Raw genomic sequence first — 20,048 nt, 5'->3', positions numbered from 1 at the left:
AGGAGGGAGAGATCCCTGTTAAAAGAAGAGGGCGGGTTGGGAGCGAGGAAGGTAAAGATATGTTTAGTTGTAAGACTTTGGATATGGTGGAAGTCGCAGAGGCTGAAGGGGAGGTAGATAAGGACAAGAGGAACTCTATTATTCTCTGCTTCCTGTCATTGAGCCCGGTGTGAATCCACCTTGCAAGTTCCCCGTGAATCCCACGTGACCAAAACTTCCAGATCAGCTGCCATGCGGGATCGTTGGGCTTTACCAAAGTCCTTATACAGAACATCACTTTCCATCTTCACCTATCTCCATAGTTATTCTTCACACATCTCCAGAAAACGTGAGAAGTATGATGTCCCAACGGGTGGTGTAGACGCCAACCGTCTGAGACTTCAGCCTCACTGCAGACTGAGGAAATTCCGATCCCAAACTGAAGCACGTACAGTGTCAGTTGCATATTCTGAGAGACTCCATCCTAATATGACACACAAACGCTTTGAACTCGGCGATTTGTCGTGGTGTTCCTGCCACTTTAGATTTACAAACTAAGGTGGAACTGGAAACTAATGACCCTGTGCTGTGCCGGGTCATTCGGGTGACTAAGGTGGAACTGGAACCTAACGACCCTGTGCTGTGCCGGGTCATTCGGGTGACTAAGGTGGAGCTGGAACCTAATGACCCTGTGCTGAGCCGGGTCATTCGGGTGACAAAGGTGGAACTGGAACCTAATGACCCTGTGCTGTGCCGGGTCATTCGGGTGACTAAGGTGGAACTGGAACCTAATGACCCTGTGCTGTGCCGGGTCATTCGGGTGACTAAGGTGGAACTGGAACCTAATGACCCTGTGCTGAGCCGGGTCATTCGGGTGACTAAGGTGGAACTGGAACCTAATGACCCTGTGCTGTGCCGGGTCATTCGGGTGACTAAGGTGGAACTGGAGCCTAATGACCCTGTGCTGTGCCGGGTCATTCGGGTGACTAAGGTGGAACTGGAACCTAATGACCCTGTGCTGTGCCGGGTCATTCGGGTGACTAAGGTGGAACTGGAACTTAATGACCCTGTGCCGTGCCGGGTCATTCGGGTGACTAAGGTGGAACTGGAACCTAATGACCCTGTGCTGTGCCGGGTCATTCGGGTGACAAAGGTGGAACTGGAACCTAACGACCCTGTGCTGTGCCGGGTCATTCGGGTGACTAAGGTGGAACTGGAACCTAATGACCCTGTGCTGTGCCGGGTCATTCGGGTGACTAAGGTGGAACTGGAACCTAATGACCCTGTGCCGTGCCGGGTCATTCGGGTGACTAAGGTGGAACTGGAACCTAATGACCCTGTGCTGTGCCGGGTCATTCGGGTGACTAAGGTGGAACTGGAACCTAATGACCCTGTGCTGTGCCGGGTCATTCGGCTGATTCATCAGGCTATAGTTTGAGAGAGGACACGGATGCACCTCTGCTTGTCTCCGGAAGCTCAACTGAGCACATTTGATCAAGATCTTATTACTGTGAGGGATCCTGCCCTACATGATTGGCTGCATGTTTCCTTGAAATGTAAAATTATAAAATAGATAATGCTGGTAATTCAGTACATCAGGCTACATCCATGAAAGGAGAAAAGGTGGAAGTTTCAGAAATGGAACCGTCCAAGATGCTGCCGGTCTGCTGACCGTTTCCACTATTCTCTTTTCTCTTACTTTAAACGTTCAGGCAAAAACAGTTTGTATTTATTTTTATTGCACAGATAGTAGCTGATTTCAAAATTTTTCGAACAACCCAAAATGTCATCCCCACCCCTCCAATTGGTCAGTTCTCTGTTTATTCCGACCCCGGTGTAATACATCCCGTACAGTCAGTGCTCACAGCATACTTCCTTCATACTGTCATTCTGTTGCATTTGCTCCTGGGGCAACTGTCTCTACCCTGAGAGGCCGTGACCACAGAGCGATAAAATGTGCCACACCTGTTGCAGCTCTGGCGGGCCGTTACCATGGAAACAGAGGAAGTGGGTCAGCAAAAGTTACTGAGAAAGGAAATAACAAACTCAATAAAACATGCTATGTTTCATTATGAGAACGATCAACACTGCAGCTATTTCATAACGGTGAAACTAAAATTGTAATGCCTGCTTTTACTCTGCCTCGTGCTGTACTCAATTCGACCCCTGGTCGTCCTAGCTAACAAAAGGAAAAAAAAAAAACAACAAAAAACACAAAATAGAAAACAAATAAAACAACAACTATTCCTAGAAAATTCAATGACGGAAACGGTGAAAGAGATCACTTTACGATGAAGATGTAGGTCCGAAGACAGTTTGCTGATACTTATGACAAAGCTACAACAAACAATAAGAAATTCGGCATGATCTTTGAATTTGAAATTTGAAATTTGGCTTATTACCAAGCATCAATTCGTCAAGGAAGATATCCCATAGGGATACTTCCCGCCTTCATACGGATACTGCTCTGCCCATGACAAGTTGAAACAACAGAGAACTATGGACACTGCTGAGCACAACATAGAAACAGGCCGCCTCTCCATAGACTGTGCCTACATTTCCCGCTGCAATGCAGGCATTATAGTTAAAGTTTCCCACAAACCCAGACATAATCACCTCTCACCCTCCCACCTGATCGAAGACTTAAAAAAAAACCGGAAAACATGCCACTAGGCTCAAAGTTGGCTTCCATTTTGCTGTTACCGTAGCATGCAAAAGTTTGGGCACGCCTGATCAAAATTTTTGTTACTGTGAATAAAGTGAGTAGAAGATGAACTGATCTCCAAAAATCAAAACGTTAAAGATGAAACATTCGTTTCAACATTTTAAGAAAGATTATTGTAGTATATTTGTTTTGTACAATTTTAAAATGAAAAAGGGAAAGTAGCAACATGCAAAAGTTTGGGCACCCCATGGGATTTGAGCTCTCAGATAGCTTTTACCAAAATTTCAGAACTTAACAAACTTTTTAAGTCTATGGCTTGTTCACAGTCATGGTTAGGAAAGGCCGCACATTTCAAAGTTTTATAAATACCCTGACTCCCCAAAACTTGTCTCAACAATCAGCAGCATGGGCCCGTCTAAGCAGCTGCCTAGCACTCTGAAAATTAAAATAAATGATGCCCGCAAAGCAGGAGAAGGCTATAAGACAGCAAAGATTTTTCAGGTAGCCGTTGCCTCAATTCGTAATGTAATTAAGAAATGGCAGTAAATAGGAACGGTGGAGGTGAAGTTGAGATCTGGAAGACCAAGAAAACTTTCCCAGAGAACTGCTCGTAGGATTGCTAGAAAGGCAAATCAAAAGCCCCGTTTGACTGCAAGAGTTCTTCAGGAAGATTTAACAGACTCTGGAGTGGAGGCACACTGTTCCACTGTGCAGTGACACCTGCACAAATATGACCTTCATGGAAGAGTCATCAGAAGAAAACATTTCCTGCGTCCTCACCACAAAATTCAGCGTCAGAAGTTTGCAAAGGAACATCTAAACAAGCATAATGCCTTTCGGAAACCTGTTGACTGATGAAGTTAAAATAGAATGTTTTGGCCGCAATGAACAAATGTATGTTTGGAGAAAAAAAAGCGCAGATTTTCATGAAAAGAACACCTTTCCAACTGTTAAGCACTGGGGTAGATCGATCATGCATTGGTTTTGTGATGCAGCCAGTGGCATGGGGAACATTTCACTGGAGAAGGAAGAATGAATTCAATTAAATACTACCAAATTCTGGAAGCAAACATCGCACCATCTGAAAAAAAGTTGAAGATGAGAAGAGTATGTTTTCTACAACAGGATAATGATCCTAAACACACCTCAACATCAAGAGGCGCAAGCTAAAGGTTTTGCCATGGCCCTTACTGTCCCCCGACCTAAATATCATCGAAAATCTGTGGATAGACCTCAAAAGACAGTGCATACAAGACGACCCAAGAATCTCACAGAACTAGAAGTCTTTTAGAAGGACGAATGGGCGAAAAGCCCCCACACAAGAATTGAGAGACTCTTAGCTGACTACAGAAAGCGTTTACAAGCTGTGATACTTGCCAAGGGGGTTGTTACTGACCATCCAGGGTTCCCAAACTGTTGCTTCGGGCCCTTTTCCTTTTTTGTTATTTTGAAACTGTAAAATATGGAAATAATAATGTAATATTGCTTAAATATTAACGAAATGTGTCATCTTGAACTTCATGCGTTTTGGAATCAGGTCATCTTTTACTCGCTTAGCTATTCACAGTAACAGGAATTTTGACCAGGAGTGCCCAAACTTTAGCATGCCGCTCTATATCAAATTGAGTGTCTCCAGTATAAGACACAGCTTAATAATCTGGACTCTGGACCTCACTATCTAACTCCATGAGATAATATTTTTTTATATTCTGCTATTGTTTTACCTTCTCTCACCTCAATGTACTGTTGTAATATGTTGATCTCGATGGATGGTATGCAAGACAAGTTTTTCAATGTACATCCGTAAGTGACAATAATAAACGACTCCCACTTTCATTGTGCAGAAATATGAGACAGACTGAGCTTCTGCTCTGGAACATCTGGAGGGAGACTTGCCGAATGTGTACAAACCTCTGAGGAACACGCATATATGGAATACGCTTAATTCTCGCATTAATAGGGTCATATACCCGGAAACACTGGCTGCGTTTCGGCAAGACGTAACAAGGGAATGGAATTAGGAAAAAAATGCCCAGACAAAATAAGGGGACGTCAGAAATGTGGATCTCACTGCTTTGTCTGAACAGGAGTAAGGTTAAACTGCTCATACACATGGGGTAGTACCTCAAAGGTGGGAGTACTGCCTCTAGCCTTCTGTGTCTGCAAGAACACAGCATAATCGAATGGCCAATTATCGATCCAGGTGACGTTTGGATCCGCTACCGGACCGGGTGATGGAGGTAAAGTTCCCCAGCAACAACTCCACAGATGGGAGCAGTCCCGACACCCTGCCTCATCCCGCTCCTGGGACTAGAGCAGCAGAGTTGAGGGTAGGCTCATTTCAGGCGTTCGGTGTGAAGGTCCAAAACCCGAATCGACCCCGGCATGTTTTGTCCAGCAACCTGTTCTGGTGAGTTAACGGGACTCTTTACATTTCATCAGGCTTCCCCGCTCAGGACAGTCCTCAATACTCACCGAAAGGAGCTTTTCCTGCAGACAGTAAATCTTCCCCCCGCTGCCCGCCGGCGATCAGCATCAACACGCAACGGAAACGGACACACCAGCTATCCAGAGACTGAGCATGCGCAATATGAGCTCCCCCTCCAGATCTGAGGTGGGCGGGTTGGGCGGAAACCAACCCGCAGATGCTGCAGCTCCACAGTAGAGAGGCTCACATGACCGATTTGTGACTCCCCCATGTCAATTAAACAAACTGGGTTGCTGAATTGAAAGATCTGGAGGAAGGAGTAACTAAACTGCCCAATTTTTTGAAATGAATTGTATTGAATTGACTTTGTTTCTTCCATCCTTCACATACGTGGGGAGTAAACACCTTTACGTTACATTTCCATCCAAATGTGAAATGTGCAATCATAGTAATTTAAATTAATTTATTATAAATAGGGCAGTCAATGTAATATAGAGTACACTCAAGTCCGCGTGAGTTCATTAATCTGATGGCCTGGTGGAAGAAGCGGTCCCGGAGATTGCTAGTCCTGGCTTTTATGCTGCTGTACCGCTTCCCGGATGGCGGCAGCTGGAATAGATTCTGGTTGGGATGGCTTGGGTCCCCGATGATCCTATTAACCCTTGCTACACACCCATCCTTGTAACTGTCCTGAATGATGGGAAGTTCACATCTAGAGATGCGCTGGGCTGTCCGCACCACTCTCTGCAGAGTCCTGCGATTGAGGGAGGTACAGTTTGCATACCAGGCAGTAATGCAGACAGTCAGGATGCTCTCAATTATGCCCCTGTAGGAAGTTCTTATGATATAAAGGCCATACCATACTGCCTCAACTGTCTGAAGTTGAGGAGGCGCTGTTGTGCCTTTTTCACCACACATCTGGTCTGTACAGACCACGTGATGTCCTCAGTGATGTGGATGACGAGGAACTTGAAGCTGTTTCCCTCTCAAGCTGAGATTCATTGATGTCAATAGGGGTTCGCCCGTCTCCATTTCTCCTGTAATCCACAACCAGTTCCTTTGCTTTTGCGTCATTGGGGTGAGGTTGTTTTCTTGACACCACTGTGTCAGAGAGATTTCCTCTTCTCTGTTGGCCACCTCGTTATTATTTGAGATAAGACCAATCAATGAAGTGTCGTCGGCAAATTTAGTTAGCAGATTGGAGCTGTGGGTGGCGATACAGTCATGGGTATACAGCGAGTAAAGGAGAGGACTCAGTACGTAGCCCTGAGGGTCCCCTCTATTGAGATTCAGAGGGGCAGAGGTGATGGAGCCTACTCTTACAGCCTGCTGGGGATCTGACAGGAAGTCCAGGATCCAGCTGGACAAGGCAAGGTCAGGGCCGAGGTTTCTGAGCTTCTTGTCGATCCTGGATGGAACTACTGTGTTGAATGTTGTACTGTAGTTCAAGAACAACATTCTCACATAGGCATCCTTCTTCTCCAGATGTGTAAGCACAGATGAATGGAGGAGATTCAATTCTCCCATAAATAGGATCATATATCGGGAAACATTGGCTGCACATCGTCAGGTCATAACAGTGGAATGGAGTGAGAAACGAATGCATCCCCATAATGGGTGGCCGTGTCTGATCTGGATCCCACCGCCTTGTCTGAGCGTGCGATAGATGAAAGATGGGTCTCATCCCGGCATCACCGCCCCATTCTTCCCCGCCCCGGTTAATCTCAGGCAGTTCGCAGTGAACGTCCCACAACCCGGTCAGACGCCATAAGACCATATGTTATAGGAGCAGAAGTAGGCCATTCGGTGCACGAGTCTACTCCGTCATTCAATCTTGGGCTGTTCCAATTCTTCAACTCATCCCGACTACGCTGCCGTTATCCCATACCGTGTGACGCCAGCAGGTTTTGTGTGGGAAACTAAACGAGACTGCCAATTCTGGGAGGTTAACGGGACTTACTGCCCAACATAAGACCTGCCCTCCTGGGGCCGGCCTGATTACTCACCGATGTAAAGTTGATGTCTTCACGCCGCAGTCAGTGATCGCTCCCTCGGCTCAGTAAATAAATGCGGCGGGCGGGGCATGGGAATCATACCCGCAACTGTTTCAGATATCCAGTAAAGTGTGAACACGTGACCGGTGGGGGACTCCCCTGACAACTTCCGAATCAGGGTTAACATCACTGTTATAGTTCAGGAAATGTATTGTCTTTATGGCAGCTGTACAATGTAAATCAGCATAAACTGAATTTATGATATATATTGTCACGTACACACACCGCTGGGGAAAGTACCGGTTATATGCACGCAATACTAAAAGAATCAGCAGCAGTGGAACAAACCTGCAGTCTTGTTAACAAAACACTAGTTTATTAGTAATTACGTCATATGGTAACGTAAACCAGGTAAATCAAGAGTTAACGGTGTTATGCATATATAGTTGTAAGTATATAAACCCCCAAATTTCTTGAAGCTTAGGTGGTAAGTAAATCTCAGGACGGCATGTAAGAAAGTTCAGTTCCATCCTCAGGTGAATTGACCCGAGATATTTGTAATCCAAAGGCGAATGTTGTGAGAAGGCAATTAGGTCGATATTTCACAGATTCCACGACAGCAATACAAAATAACAATAGCAGTAGTTTTTTTTTTAATCTCCGAAGTAGTTCCACTCCACACTCACGGACAGTGACCTTGAACGAATCTCCTTTCGACACAAGTGGTACTACACCCGAATTCAACTATGGGACATCCCAAACCGAATCCACAAATGGATTATCACGAACTATAGCGTATCAGAAAGAGGACACCCTTCAAGTGAACCAACACCCAGGCAAAGGTCGACACACCGGTAGATTCCACAAGGTTACCACAACCACACAACGTGATAGCCACTCATCCGGTTCCACGACATACGAAATAATTGCAATAGTGATTTGCCACAGGTGTGACTTTATGGGCTACTTCGAGAGAGTCCAAACTTTGACTTTTGTGTCACTAAGTTTCTTCTGTTTCAAATTTTCCTCTCCCCTCCTCTCTGCCAATTTCTTCTAGTTGCTGCACTTGTGAGAGTGGATTATTAATACTCTGGATCGATCTTGTTACGTATTCAGGCAACAATAAATATATATGAGTTAGGCAAGCGTTTTTATAACAAATAACACGTTTATTAAACACTGAAAACAACCCCCCCAAAAGTAAACAAACACTAACGTAATCGGAAAACAGCTGCTGTGCGGCAGCTTCACAGTTCTTAAAGCGATGCAGCAAAAACAATACTTAAAGCGATGTAGCAAAAACAGTTGTTTAAAGCGATATCGGCAAAAGTTCAAAATGCTTAGTCCATTTAAAAGGAGAGACTTTTTTTAAGGCGATTTAAATTCTCTTCCACGTCGTTTTCCTTCAATCCCCGGCGTCGAACTCTTCCCACGTAGAATTTTATGAAACGCAACGGTTTAAATGCACTGACCTTTCCTCCCACACTCTGTCCTCAATCACCTGCTATCTCGCAGAGATTAACACGAGAACAGTCAACGAAATCATTCCGAATGAGGATCACACAAGGTCGAACCCAATCCACCGTCGAAAATCGATTCTCCTCGATCTTTAACTTCCGAACTCCGATATTCACTCTCCACTAGCAGTATTGTAAAGAAACTGCTGGCAATGACCTATTAAACTTTAGGCATTAGATAAAACTTCATCTTTCAACTAAAGTGTGTCATCACATTAAATCACGCAATGGCATGAAGTCAACATGGCAAATCAAGCCACGAACTGCCCCTCCCCACAGGGTGGGTCTTCCTTTTAGAACCTGTAAAAAAAAACTGTCACATGACATCTACTGGCGGGAAAATGACGTCACTCCACCATCACAAGACCATTACCTCAAGTCCAGTATAACTTCAACCCCAGTCACGTGACAAGGGTACCACTATCACGTGTCACGGGTACGTAACAATCTCTACTCACCCCTTTTGGGCTACTGGAAGTTTAAACCAGCGACCGACTCACTGGTGTCTTCCATTGACAGAATCCATCTTTATTCTCAGCCTGTGTCTCTGCATATCTGCCTGTACGAGGATCATCCGACCTTGCTTATTAAAAACAAGCCTCGAAGTTGTATAAACTAAACATTCATTGTACATCATGTAACTGCTCTTCTCTCACCATATTAACCAAGCAATGTTGTAGTCAGTAGAAATCCAAAAGTGTCCAAAAGTCTCATTCTCTCGGCGTTTTAAAGGTGTGTGTGTGTGTGTGTGTGCGTGTGTGTGTGTGTGTGTGTGTGTGTTAAAATAAACGAGTGCAAAATTTAAATGGAAGAGTAATAATCCGATTGGCCATTTTAATTGTGTGTAAATATTAGACAGCCTGGGTTGCTTACTAAGATCATCTGCAGGGAGCTTTAAATGTACTGTGCACATTTTTATGAAGCCTAGATAAATGAAAAATTTCTAATTCTTGGAAAGATACGGTCATATACTGCGGAATGTTGGTCACATTTCGGCAAATGAGTGAGGGGAAATGTGCCCACATACAAGAAGAGAACGTGACAGATCTGGATCTCAATGCTTTGTCTGAACGTACGACAGATTAAACCAGACGTAGACGAGAAACAAGTCCGCAGATGCTACAAATCTGCGGTAAAATTGTAGCGGGAAGCCGGATCACGTGACCGATTTACGGACTTCCACGTAACCCAGTGACTCTTCTCCTCGACCTTCATGCGCTGCCCTGCCCACCTGCAGCATTTTCTACATTATTTCATATTTACAACAACTACATTTTTATTTTCTCTTCCGTATCTTCCCCCAACTCACCTCCTCAGTTTCACACAGTCACGGGATTTATCCCCATACCATTCCGCCATACAATTTGCACCCAAAACCGAAATGTGTCATTTAATTCACTTCAGTGTTTACAGTCATTGATTTCCATTCGCATTTCTCCGGCCTCACTGGACAGTAACTCATACACATCACCAATTGAGAAACAGCAGGAGGTGGCCACTCCGCCTCTCCAACCATCAACAAGATGGCGGCTGTTGCCCCACCTAATTTATATGTTTCTTCCCGATGCTCATTTACTCCATTCCTTCGGTAGCCACGCATTTGCCGAACTCTGTTTTATGTGAGGACGATCAGTGAGTCCTCACCGTCCTCTGTGAGTGGGATTTACAGACATTCCCCACCCTCGGAGTGGAGACATTCCCCCTCATCTTAGACTCGGATAGTCCACGTGATGTTTGCTCTGGGATACCTTGCTGTGCACCTGGGGGCTTTGGGTGCACATGAATTTCAGTATGCGCACGAATTTAGGGTTATGGTCTCAAACTGAAATTTGGAATACACTGGAATTTAGAAGGATGAGAGGGGATCTGATTGAAGCATATAAGATTATTAAGGGATTGGACACGCTGGAGGCAGGAAGCATGTACCTGCTGATGGGTGAGTCCAAAACTAGAGGCCACAGTTTAAGAATAAGGGGTAGGCTACTTAGAACAGAGATGCGGAAAAAATCTTTCACCAAACAACGGTGGATATGTGGAATGCTCTTCCCCAGAAGACAGTGGAGGCCAAGTGTCTGGATGCTTTCGAGAGAGTTAGATAGAGCTCTTATAGATAGCGTGGTCAAGGGATATCGGGAGATGGCAGGAACGGGGTACTGATTGTGTATGATCAGTGATGATCACAGTGAACGGTGGTGCTGGCTAGAAGGGCCGAATGAACTTCTTCTGCACCTAAGGTCTATTGTCTATTGTAAATATTCGGGTACGCACTGACTTGGGGATTGCGCAGATTTTGAGGCTCTTTTGGATTATGGGGGTGCAGACGGATTTCGGGTCAAACGCAGAGTCGAGTCTGACGGCCGATCTACATTTGCTATCGGAATTCGGAATTTGGGAAACAATTTTAACGTCTGTACTGTTTGAAGTGATTTCTGATTTGGAGTCATCTGTTATGTATGTGGGGTGTCAGCGTGTTTGGGTATGCACTAATTTGCTGAAGTACACAGATTAGAGGGTGCACGCTCAATTGGCGATTGTGTGCAGATTTGAGGTTGCGTTTTTAAATTGGCCGTGCACACAGATCTGGGGATACATACACGTTTGGGTGTGTTGGCGGAACAAGGTTTGCACACGAATTTGTTGATTGCGGATTATTAATGTCGAGTCTACCAATTTCTCAACTGTTTTCGAATGTATCTTGCTCGGGAAAATCTCATGGGGGTGTGGGGGCGTCAGCGGGTGTAGGGTGCGCGTTGCATTGGGGATTGCACAGAAATTAAGCGTGTCAGCGAAAATGGGTTGCACAGAGTCTCGGGGTGCACATGGATGCAAACGGGATTTGGGGTTTGTTCTTGAATCTATGGGTGCGCACGTTTTTGGGGATAGCCTGTATAGGGGAATGTCGGCGAAGATGGAGTCGCCACGTTTCTGAGGGTGCATCTGGAAGTTGATGAGGATGTGGGTTGACCTGTATGTGTCGCCGGATTTGGTGATGTGCTCACGAACTTTGCGATGTGTGTGGCTTTTACTGTCAAGGTAGCTATTTTGTGCTTGAAAGGATTCTTCGTCCGGGTAATCGATAGTGCGGGTTCGGGTATACATACATTTTGGGGTGCGCTCTTACTTGGGGATGTGTGTAGATTTAGGGGTTCACACGGATTTTCGAGATACGTGCGTGCTGTTCAGTATGAGGGTGCACAGGAATTTGAGTTGACAAGCAAATCTGGATGTGTCTGCCGATCTACAAATAGATTTTGGGGCACGTGAGGATTTTTAATGTCGAGACAACCCTTTTCTAAATAACTTGAAATGGTTCATGCTCTGCATCTGGGGGTATCAGTAGGTTTGTAGTGCACTTTGGTTTGTGTGTGCAAACTTATGATGTGCGCATATTTCTGGGTACACGTGTTTGGGCGTGCACACGGATTTAGGCATGCGCGCAGTTTTAGGGGTGAGCTCTGGAATATGGGAGCGTACATGGATTAGTAGTTGAGCACAGATTCGTGTATATCGGCTTAATTATGGTTGGACACGAATTTGGGCGTGCAAGCGGATTCAAGATGATTGTGTATTACCGACTTATTTGCGGTATCTGCTGTTAAGAGTGATGAACAGACCTAATGGACAATGGGGTACAGAGTTACCCATTCCCCTCCCTGAGAAACATGAACTATTACTGTTGCTATGCTGCTTATGAGAGGGAGAGGTGGGACACAGGCAAAACATCTGCGACAGGTAAAAGAGAGAGAGAGACTGTTGATTTATTGTATTGTGACTCTTCCTGGATTATTTATCATTACGGTGCAAGGACATTATTTTGCTTGTTAAAATTCCTCGGGGGACTGCAGGTGTGGCCTGATTTGATGGACACAATCATTCAGAATTGACTGATAGCTGAGACCCCGTTAGTAGGGATAAAATGCAGGTCTGGAGAGACACCCTTCAGACACACCAGTGGACATTGACTGAGGGTTGTGAACACATAAGGAAGGTAGGGGTTTCGGAGACCGAATCAGGATATTGGTCAATAAAGCTCTCAGTGTAACAGCAGGGCCGGTGGGGACTTGTGTGTGTGTCTACTCATGCCAGAGTGACGAGTCCACCACAGAATAACAGTCTAGCTGAAGGACGGAAGGGACCACCACAACGGTACGACGGATTAAGAAAGTAATAGAAGTTTTGCCTGCTGCAGCTGTTCCATCTCTCCTCTCTCTCTCTCTCTCTCTCTCTCTCTCTCTCTCTCTCTCTCTCTCTCTCTCTCTCTCTCTCTCTCTCTCTCCCCAACGATTACAACACAACAACCATAACTACCTCAGCGCTCGTGAACTGAACTGAACTTTATACTTTTCTATGACAATTTATTTACCCCTAGACATCGATAGAACTTGTTTGTTATTGCTTATTATTATTCCTACATTTTTAGGTTTATTACTGCTAACGTGTTATATGTATATTTGCATTATTGGTATTGTTTTGCTTATTATACTAATAAACACTTTTGAATATAGTACCACCAGACTCCAACGGATACTTTTCTCTCTGCTGGTCTGACGCCCAGTTACGGGGTATGTGACACTTCAGGTTTGGAAGTATAACGAAGCTCGAGGCTGTTTCATTAAAGAAACTATTTTGTGAGAACTCCGAAATGATTCTTGCTCAGGAATAACCTAAAGTGAATGACGACGGGTTTGGGGCGGGGAATTTGCGGCTGCATGTCGATTTAGGAGAGCACACGCTTTCAGCTGTCTGTGGATTTGGGTGTGCACGGTGATGTGGGGGTTTCTTGCAGATTTGGAGGTGCACACAATCTTAGGGTGGGGTTAAAGTTCCAATTGGTGCACACGGAAGTAGGGATGCGCATAGACTTGAGAAAGTGTCGGCCAATTTGGGCTGCACCGTAATTTCGTGCTACACAAAGATGTAGGGATATGTATCCCAAATATGGGCTGCACGCAGGTTTGGGAATGTGCATAGATTCCAGGGTGTTTTGTCGAATATTCTGATGCCCTTGGATTGGGCGTGCGTGCAGATTAGTGTACATCAGCGGTGCTGTCTGTTATGGCAGGCTAAAGGTTGGATGAATCTGCACAGTATCGAAAGAAACTGAAGAGGATTGTCAATTTAGTTGGTTCTATCTTGTGTACCACCCTACAAAGTAACTAGGACATCTTCAAGGATCCGTGGATCAGAATGTCAGCGTCCATTATTAAAGACCTGCCGCGGCCAGCGCATGCCATTTTCTCACTGCTACTATCAGGTAGGAGGTACAGAAGCCTGAAGAGACATACTCAGCGATTCAGGGACAGCTTCTTCCCCTCCGACATCAGACTCCGAAATGGACATTGCATCCTTCGACTATTATTTCTGTTTTATACACGATTTTCAGTCTATTCAATATAGGTATACTGTAATTGATTTACTTATGTATTTATTATTATTGTTGTTTTGTTTTTCTTTATATATTGCATTTAACTGTTGCTGGTAAGTTAACAAATTTCACGACACATGCTGTTGATAATAAACTTGATTCTGATTCAGTGGGAATGTTTCTTTGCAATCCACAGCTCCTCCATTTTTCCTATCATCTTCGCTCTTGCTAACCGGTGTGTCCACATTTTACTACAAGTCTTTTAGATACACTCAGTTTGGCCACATTATCAGGCATTTCACGTCACCGATGAAAGGACTACAGAGTATATTATAAATTCATGGCATTCTTCTGCTCGGGCGCATCCTCTTTAAATTTAGATGTGTACTCTATTCAGAGATGCTCTCCATCCCAACACTGCTACAACATATAGTTATTTTAGTTAGTATTTCCTTGCTGTGCGCTTCAAGCAGTCTGGCCAGTCTCTTCTGATCTCTCTCATTAATAAGACATCTTCGCCTACAGAACTGCCATTCATTAGGGTTTTGTTCGTAAGTATTTCCAACCTAGAAACTGTTGTGAATAAAACTCCCAAGAGATCAGCTGTTCCTGAGATATTCAAATCACTTAAAGTCAACGTCACATAAATTACTTTTTTTTCCACATGCACAACGAAACAACCTCACCACATCTCCAGCCGTTATGCATTCAGTTCTGTCTACGGGATTGGCTGGGTTGATATTTGCACTATGTGCGCCTGGGCAGGCTCTGGAGATTTAGTGGCCTTTATTTTAAGATATCAAGCACCATATCATGTAGCTTGATATATTTCTCTGCTGTTATAATCTAAGAAAAAATATTCACACTGAAGACCGTGCCCACCCGCGGTGGCCCCATGCATAAACGATCACAGATGTTTGAGGGATTTTTCCCCCTCAGCTAATTATTCCAGAACACACTTATGATTTACCTTTAATCGACAAAGGTAAAGATTACATCATCCATTATGCAAATCATATTTCTATCTTGAGAAAGCAGCAGCATCTGCGTTCAGTGTTTCCCTTTATCCCAGCTGCCTGTAACTGACCTTGGGATCCGCAATGTTTTTTTTTTCTGGCTTCGACCTCAATAAATCGTGCCATCTGATGTTTCCCGCGGAATCCACAGCAGCCTATCCCAATCACGTCGTTAAAACTAACGGTGCGTCCCCCTTTCCAATCTCTCGAGATTAAATTTTGATTTGGTACTCATTGCAATTTATAAATTTCGTCCTGGAGGCTTATTCCACACCAGCTAGGAATTGGAGTTTTGTCAAGTGCAGTAGTTTACAGATCTCTATGTCTCGGTACTAACATATAGTAGTAATATTCAGTCGTTGTGTCATCAGATGTTGTCGACTCTGCAATGGGTAAGGTGCACTCAGTAGGAATATTCCAATGCTAATCTCATACTTCCCTAAATTCAGCTCTTATCCTTCCAGCTTCAGTCCGAGGAGATCTAGCGATTCCATTTGTTTCTCTCTCACGTTGTCTCTGATGTGTCCGGGGCTATTAAAATAAATGTTTTGCATAACTGTCTCCTTCTGCTTCTGAATATGAGGTGAACTATCCTTAGCTTCCAGATGGAGCTTGCTCAAACCACTGAAGCTGCTCTGGAATGTTCCTTCCTTCTCATTATCCTCAAATGCTTTAAAAATATGAGAACTTCATCGTCTCCGCCCAGAAAATCATATGTTTTATGGACCACAGTTACGAGAGGTGATTAACATTCTCTGAAGCCTTTCAGTTTGATTAATATGACATCAACCTAAAATATTATAAGCAATCTGAATCGTATAGGCTGACGGACTGGCCCTGTCAACAACATCATCTGGTCCTACAAATCTCGGAGGTATAAACAGACATGGCTGATGTACTGAGATGAGAACATTTCTTGTACTATTTTCCACCTCTTAGGTTCTTTTCGCACGATAAACACACTTTGTTTTGCAGTTTCCTCGGTCTGATGCTATGGGCGGCGAAACAAATTAGCTTTGTTAACAGTGCGAGTGAATTCCTGTACCCTTCGTCTTTTACAATAGCATCATTCTCAGACTCAGATAAATGCAGCCAATCAGCAAACACATTTCTCCCCTGGTAATCAATTTAAAAATTACAAATCCTATTGAAGAAGTTTTGTTGGTCCGGTTTAGCAGAATGACATAAGGTGGGGCAGTAACCCATGTGATTCACTGCTGTTCAGCCATTTGAACTAGCATTTTCTTCAATGTTCCGTTTGTGTGTTCAACCATTCCACTGCATTGGGGTTCACAAGGAATGCGGAACCGTGTTTCATAACTTACAAAACCTTTGCAATGAGGTGCAGACGTTGATCTGAAAATAGACCCGTTTAGCTATTTTAAAGTGTAAAACATTTCTCTTGCAGATTCCTGGCTGTAAGGGTATCGGTGTCATTAGCAGTTCCAGAAGCCCCTAACATCTCGGCGAAAGTATGCTCTACCACTAGGATAGTGAGGATAGTGAGTTCAGCTGAGAAGATCATTGAGGTCTCTCTTCCCGCCATTACGGACATTTCCACTACACGCTGCATCCGCAAAGGAAACAGCATCATGAAAGACCCCACGCACCCCTCAGATACAAACTCTTCTCCCTCCGAAGCATTCGGGCTCTCACGATCAGTCTATGTAACAGTTTCTTCCCCCAAGCTATGAGACTCCTCAAAAGCCAGAGCCTGGTCTGACACCTTACTGCTCTATTGTCTTGTTTATTATTTATTGTAATGCTTGCTCTGTTTTGTGCACTTTATGAAGTCCTGGTTAGGTCTGTAGTCTAGTTTAGTATTTTCTTTTTCTGTGTTGTTTTTTTTTTACGTAGTTCTGTCTGGTTTTTGTACTGTGTCATGTAACGCCATGGACGTTATCTCGTTTTTACTATGTACTGTACCAGCAGTTATGGTCGAAATGACAATAAAATGTGACTTGACTTGACTTGACCTGATATTCCAGTACACTAGGGGATGGAAGCAAACGTTTATCCGCAGACGATCTGCAGTTAAAACATTTCACTTCTACAGGGCGCCTATGTTTTCAAACTGAGTTTTGCATCCGATTTATCTGTATTGAACTTGGCACAGAGCAAACAATTCCGATAGTAATATTTCATCTGCTCGTCTGATTAGAAGAGACGTTTTACCCAACCTGCATACGTGTTTCTAGATACTCATGAATTTTATCTCTTAGAACACCGTCCAATTGCTTGTCCATTACTTAGGTAAGACGCACAGGCCTGTAATTAACAAGACAGTCCATATTACATCTCTTGAGCAAAGCAACAACATTTCCCATGCTCCAGTCACCTCGAACTACTCCTGTGACCAGCGAGGACGCAAATGTCATGTACAAAAGCGTAGTGATATCATCGCTCGTTTTATGTAATTAACAACAGACATTTATTTTTAATGTTTTACGTTTCCAGCATATCTGCCTTTTATGCTGTATCCACATTCATCAAGGTCGCACTCACTGGTGAATAAGGAGCTTCACTGCCTCCTTGCACCAGTCTCATTCTTCCTCTTTCATCGCTGATCTGTCCCAACCTCTCTCTGGTAATCCTTCTGTTCTTCACCTACTTTAATGCGGCTCTCCAGGGCCTTCTCATGTCTCCTTCTAAATCTTCTAAGTCTATTGTTAAATCCCTCCTGGCTACATTGTGAATTTCCATAGTTCTGCCTTAACTTTTCTTCCTAAATCCTTAAGTATTTGTCTTTCTTCCTATTGCCGAGGTGTTCCATATCCTTTGTCCACCTGGTTACTTGATGCGACCATGCGTTCCCAGCCTCAATGAGACAATCCTGTACTGACTCCAAATCAAATGTTCTATTACCAATCTCCAGATTTTGTTGCGCATTTCAAGGAGCACACCATATACCAGATTCGGCTCCCGAGTTCCTACCTAATAGCACCAATTAAGTACATTCCATAGTGTTGCTCCGGTCCCAGCGCAAGGTTACAGTAAATGTAGGGAAATTGTGCTCTATCGTTCTGAAACGCTTTGCCGTGGCGAGATCTGTCACCTGATCTGTTTCGTTTTCTAGTACAAGATCCAACATGGACTGTTCCCCAGTCCGAATGCCCGCAAATTGTACGAGGACTCCTTCCTGCACACAACAGAGAAATTACGTCATGTCTAAACCTTTTAACCTGAGGAAATGCCAATGAATATCCGGGGAGATTAAGCTATCCGTGACAACAACCATGTTAATATGGCACTTGGCCAAAGGTCTATCTCCCAAAGAGTCCGAGCTGTCAGTTTTCTTTTTGCTGTTGGTTTCGGGCAGGTCTGGTCTACACAGAATACGCGCATGCTTGTGATTGTTCCATTTCTTTTTCTGAGCTACACTCAAAGTCTATCAATAGGCAGTTTTTCCACTGTGACTTCGCTTTCTGCACCTGTGATACTATCATACTCTCCCTGTGTTTCAAGGACACTTCCTTTACCATCTTTTACCCCACTCTGTACATCTTGAAACATCTGATCCCGGGTATGACCAGAGACCATTCCTGTTCTTCTGATTGTCATGTCTCTGCAATAGTTGGGAGTGATTCAACCAATGTAACAATCACGCCAGCGCATTGAACATTTGGCCAGTCTCCTTCCTCAATCTTCCTTTGTTTTTGCGATTTCAGGATGACCAGGCAAATAATTGTTTGAATTTATGACAAGTCTTCTCAATTTTAAAACTGTTTCATTAGAAAACTTTCCTGATTTGCAATTGGACGTGGGCATTATCTACACAGACGGCCATTTAATGTGAACACATAAGCGATTCCATTCTTCAGCTCTTTTCTGAATTTCCTCTGTGTCAGTGTATAGATACAAGTATTGGTGCACATACTGAGCATTTGCAATATATACCCAAATTGTTGTAGTATGTACACCGGGGAACTCAAATATCTATCCAGATAAAAATAGTTTTGCGGTTGCCATTTCAGGGAATGAGCTACAGAGGGCATCCAGAGTAATATGAAATTAGCTGATATAGCAAACAAGAAAATCATCGATTTTCTGCGGTTTTCCACTTCAGGATCCTTTTTGTTTTCACTGCTGTTCCGAAGTCCTCTGCGGACACTATTTGCCTCAATGATACGTCTTACTGTTAACCCATTGAGCAGAAGAATGAAGCCAATTGGTAGCAACGGTATTAAAATGCTATCCAGCAACTCGAATCCTTTCCACACGGGTGAAGTAGCGTATTCATGTGTGAGGGAGCAACGCCACGGTATGTTGTCAATAATGACGTAAGGTTCAACGGCAAAGTAAAACGGGACACATCTCCCGCAACTCACTGTAAGCACGGTCACCATAACGAAGGTTGATGTTCTCTCAGTGCAGTATCGTTCCCTTAACTTTCGATAAAATATTGCGATGAAACGATCGACGGTAAAACTGACTGTGAACCAAACAGAACAGTCGATCGTTATAACCCCAAGTACAAGTGTCAGAGCGCAAACAGGAGTAATGAGCAGCGATCTGGAGTAAATGTAGATATTGTTAGTCTGATCAAGTAAAGCAACAACGATAACCACCATCAGATCCGCTGTTGCCATTCCAACCAGGTAACGGGTGATGCATTTGGAGAGTCCGCATTTTCCCCGAGATAGGATCACAATCGCCGTTAAATTAACTACAAGAAATTTGGAAAAAGCAGAAATATTGTTAGTTGCTGATATCTGAATGCCCACCATTCTTCCCATGCTATGCAGGACGTTTTTTTTTTCTTTTGGAATTGAGAAGCAGAAACTCAGTGTGCGAACTCCATCAATGAACTCCAGCTGGGGACAAAAAAGGACTGGAGTGGCAGTGGGCTAGCGACCTTGAGACAGTTTCGAACGAGACATCCGATTTCCACGACTCATGTCCCGTCAGGAGTCTACCGTTTCCTAATCAACATCATTTCCATTATTAAAGGTGAAACGGCTGCAGAGAGTAATTCTAGTGAAATCAAGTAGTTTGAAAGCTTAAGTTATCATTTACTGATTAATGAATGAACAGACCTGCGTGTCGGAAACAGAACAATTTGCGAAAGCTGCCATGTTGTTCTG

The 20,048-nt window shown here is 44.0% G+C and overlaps 1 protein-coding gene across 1 annotated transcript in view; it reads right to left on the bottom strand.

The window, feature by feature from the left end:
- The window catches only part of LOC140722039 (uncharacterized), a 42,671-nt gene extending 37,465 nt beyond the window's left edge, over positions 1 to 5,206 (bottom strand). The window contains exon 1 of the mRNA XM_073036847.1: positions 5,120 to 5,206. The gene's annotated coding sequence lies outside the window, so the exon portion shown is untranslated. The remainder of the gene's footprint in view (positions 1 to 5,119) is intronic.
- Positions 5,207 to 20,048: the final 14,842 nt, after the last annotated feature.

The sequence above is a fragment of the Hemitrygon akajei genome, unplaced genomic scaffold (genome assembly GCF_048418815.1).
Source record: "Hemitrygon akajei unplaced genomic scaffold, sHemAka1.3 Scf000068, whole genome shotgun sequence".
Lineage (NCBI taxonomy): Eukaryota > Metazoa > Chordata > Chondrichthyes > Myliobatiformes > Dasyatidae > Hemitrygon > Hemitrygon akajei.
This window is presented reverse-complemented; position numbering and strand designations above follow the sequence as displayed.